The following is a 4,535-nucleotide window of genomic DNA, read 5'->3' as shown; positions in this document are numbered from 1 at the left end:
GGCGTCGCGCCCGCCCTGTACGGTGCGCCGCCGCAATCCTCCTGGCCCGTGGCATCCTACACGGCGCCGCATCATCATCAACCCTATGCAGCTCCCTCGCCACATCATCATGGGCCACCGCCGGTGCCGATCTACTCGGCGCTGCCACCGCAGCAGCACTACCTGGCGCAGCCGCCGCAGCCCTACGCGGCGTCGCCACGTCAAACCTACCCCGCGCCGTCCGGTCTCGTGGCTGCACCGCCGCACCCGTCCTACGGGGCCGCAGCGACCTACGGAGCCGACGCCCTCGCTCCTGGTGCCCCTGGCGTCTACTCGGCGGGTGCTCCTAATCTCGAGGCAGCCCCGTCGATGGGCCTCTATGCTCCACCGATGCATGCTCACGCCGCTCAGGTCACGGCGCCATCACCGTTCTATTTCTCGCATCTGCTGCCGGTGAAGCTCACGCCGGACAACTATCTGTCCTGGCGTGCCCAGGTGTTGCCTCTTCCGCGCAGCCGCTATCTGGAGGGCTATGTTGACGGATCCATCCCGTGTCCGCCAACTCATCACCCGGCGTATCATACATGGGTGGCCCAGGATCAGGCCATTCTCTCTGCCATCCAGTCCTCGCTCACTCCGAGCGTCACGTCACTGGTCATCTTCGCTGCCACATCCCGGGAGGCGTGGGCGGCACTTCACACCAGCTTCGCCTCGCAGTCTCAGGCACGTGCTCATTCTATACGCACCGAGCTTGGTGAGACCAAGCTTGGTGACCTCAGCATCACGGACTACTTTAACAAGATGCGGGGTCTTGCCGACACACTGGCCTCCGTTGGCCAGTCTCTGCAGGATGAGGAGTTCACCACTTTCGTTCTTAACGGGCTCGACGACGATTATGACAATCTCGTTGAGAACGTTCATGGCCGTGACGATCCACTTCCACCTCGCGAGCTGTATGCCCGACTCCTTGGCCGTGAACAGTGCATCAAGGCACGCCGTGTCTCGCCGGGTTTCGCCTCCGCCAACGCCGCGACTCGCGGCAAACCTCAGCGGTCTTCATCTTCGGGGGGCAAGCAGGCACCATCTTCACAGCCGGCCGCGCGTGGCAATGCGCCATCCATCACGGGTGGTAACCGACCGGTTGCTTGCTGATCCTCTTGCGGTGCCCTACAGGCTTGCCAACTGTGTGGCCTGGAGCGCCACATTGCATCTCGCTGTCATCGTCGCTACAAGCAAGATTTTCTGGGCCTTGGCAACAATGGCAAAGGAAACGACAAGCAGGCTGCCGCCGCCGTGACGTCTCATGATCATGGTCGCACTCCGTCCTACTCCATTGATCCAACATGGTATATGGACACCGGCGCTACTAACCACCTCACCGGCGAGATGGGCAAGCTCTCTACTCAGGAGCCATACCGTGGTCACGATCAGGTGCACACCGTCAGTGGAGCAGGTATGCGCATCTCCCATGTTGGTCAGGCATCTCTCCTTACACACAATTTTCACAAACTACATCTTTCCAATGTCCTTCGTGTTCCCTCTGCTACGCGTAGTTTGTTGTCCATTCCTCAACTTACACGTGATAATAATGTCCTTGCTGAGTTTCACCCTTTTCGTTTCTTCATCAAGGATCGGGACACGAGGGCCGTTCTGCTTAGCGGTCGTCTTCGCCATGGCCTGTACGCACTTGATGCACCGCGCACACCATCCATGCAGTCTTCTCCTCAGGCATTCAGTGGTGTTCATGTGTCGCCTAGGCACTGGCATGCGCACCTTGGTCACCCTGCGGCTCCTATAGTTCATCATGTGTTGCATCGTCATGAACTACCAGTTGTGTCCAATAAATCTGCTGAAACCGTTTGTGATGCCTGTCAATAGGGCAAGAGTCACCAACTTCCGTTTTCAGAGTCTAGTCGTGTTGTGAAACATCCTCTTGAGCTTGTGTTTTCTGATGTTTGGGGTCATGCCCAGACGTCTGTTAGTGGCCACAATTATTATGTCAGTTTTATTGATGCTTATAGTCGGTTTACTTGGCTGTATCTTATTAAACGTAAGTCTGATGTGTTCGATGTTTTTATCCAGTTTCAAGCACATGTTGAGCGTCTCCTTAAGCAGAAAATCATCCATGTTCAATCTGACTGGGGAAGGGAATACCACAACCTCAACTCCTTTTTTTAACAAACTTGGGATTTCGCATCGTGTGTCTTGTCCTCATACACATCAGCAAAATGGAACTGCCGAACGTAAGCATCGTCACCTTGTTGAAACTTGCCTCACCTTGCTAGCTCATGCATCCGTTCCGTTTCGGTTTTGGAGTGATGCTTTCTCCACAGCTTGTTTTCTCATAAATAGGCTTCCCTCACGACTCCTGAAAATGCAAACTCCGCTTGAACTTTTGCTCAACGAGGTTCCAGACTACACTTTTTTAAAGTGTTTGGGTGTGCATGTTGGCCTCATCTTCGCCCATATAACAAGCGGAAGTTAGAGTTTTGGTGTAAGAAGTGCGTCTTCCTGGGGTATAGTTCTCTTCACAAAGGGTACAAATGCCTTCATGTTCCTACTAATCGCGTTTACATCTCTCGTGATGTAGTGTTTGATGAAAACGTGTTTCCTTTTCGCACACTTCCGACAAACTCTACCACTTCCTCACAACCGGTGCACATGTCCATACCTTTGCCTGATCAATTTGTGGATGTTGCATATGCCCCTGCGTTGTTGCCTAATCATGCTGCAGGTATTGGACGTGGTGCTCATCTTGAGCTTCTTGATGACTAGGACACCGACGTGGCAACTCCTGCTCGGGATGTGCATGGGCCATGCATATCGGGTTCGACCCGCGTACCCGCCTCTTCACCGCCACTGGAAGTTGCTGTGCGGGCGCCGGCCTTGCCTGGCACCCGGATGGCGCCTGGCCCGCCACTGGCCTCGCCCAGTCCTTCGGCCGGCGCCCCGCCTGGCCCCCTGATGGCCTCGCCTGGCGTGCCGCTGGCCTCGCCCGGCACTCCACCTGACCCAGGAGGGGTCCCGACTGACCTGGAGGCATCTTCGCCTCGGTCGGCGGTTGCTTCAACCGGCCCGGACCTGGACCCGGCTAGTCCCGCCTCGGTTGCTAGTGGGCTGGCCTCGCCTAGCTCGTCATCGCTCGGGAGCCCTAGTACGAGCTCCCCCGACATTGCAGCTTCATCTCCATCACCGGTTGCGTCGGTATCGCCGGCATGGCCTGTGATCCCTCTTCGTCCTCCTACACGGAGTCAGTCGGGCATTTTCTGTCCGAAGGAACGCACGGCGGGACTGTGGCATGGCTAGCCGCGTGCATGGCTCACACTGCTGCTGATCCCACTGCTGAGCCTTGACACTTCCAGGCTGCACTGAGTATTCCTCACTGGCGCACTGCTATGGAACAGGAGTTTCAGGCTCTCCAGAAAAATGACACTTGGCAGCTTGTTCCTCCAGTATCTGGTGTCAATATTATTGATTCCAAGTGGGTTTTCAAAGTCAAGAGACATGCTGATGGTTCCATCGAGCGCTACAAGGCACGGCTTGTTGCCAAGGGCTTCAAACAGAGGTATGGTCTTGATTATGAAGACACGTTCAGTCCAGTCATCAAGCCTACTACCATTCGCTTGCTGTTGTCTCTTGCTGTCACTCGTGGATGGTCTCTACGCCAGCTTGATGTGCAGAACGCTTTCCTCCATGGTATTCTGGAGGAGGAGGTTTTTATGCGTCAGCCACCTGGATTTGTTGATCCTGCACGCCCTCATCATCTCTGTCGTCTGACTAAGGCGCTATATGGACTGAAACAGGCTCCTCGTGCATGGCATGCTCGTCTTGGCTCCGTTCTTCGAGCACTTGGGTTTACTCCCTCCACTGCAGACACATCGTTGTTTCTTATTCAGCGTCCTGAGGTTACGATGTATCTTCTGGTTTATGTTGACGATATCATTCTCATCAGTTCATCACATTCTGCTGCTGATCGGCTGGTGGTTGCACTCAGTGGTGACTTTGCTGTCAAGGATTTGGGTGCTTTGCATTTTTTTCCTTGGTCTGGAGGTTTCACGCTCTTCTGCTGGTTTGACTCTTACACAGAAGAAGTACTCCTTGGACTTGTTGCGTCGTGCTGGTATGCTGAAGTGCAAACATGGTATTACTCCGATGTCTGCCACTGATCGGTTATCTGCCCTTGATGGAGATTCTCTCTCGCCTAAGGATGCTACTGAGTATCGCAGTCTTGTTGGTGGTCTGCAATATCTCACTATTACCAGGCCTGGTATCTCCTATGCAGTTAACCGTGTCTGTCAGTTTTTGCATGCACCCAGGACGTCTCACTGGTCAGCTGTGAAGCGTATTTTGCGCTATGTCAGCCTTACTGATTCTTATGGTTTGCTTCTTCAGCCTGCACCATCATATGAGCTCTCAGCTTTCTCTGATGCAGATTGGCCTGGTAGTCCGGATGACAGGCGATCCACGGGGGGCTATGCGGTGTTTCTGGGTCCTAACTTGATCGCCTGGAATGCTCGCAAGCAAGCAACTGTATCTCGCAGTAGTACTGAGGCTGA

Source organism: Triticum dicoccoides, chromosome 2B (assembly GCF_002162155.2).
Source record: "Triticum dicoccoides isolate Atlit2015 ecotype Zavitan chromosome 2B, WEW_v2.0, whole genome shotgun sequence".
Lineage (NCBI taxonomy): Eukaryota > Viridiplantae > Streptophyta > Magnoliopsida > Poales > Poaceae > Triticum > Triticum dicoccoides.
The sequence above is the reverse complement of the archived record's forward strand: the minus strand, read 5'-3'. Positions refer to the sequence as shown.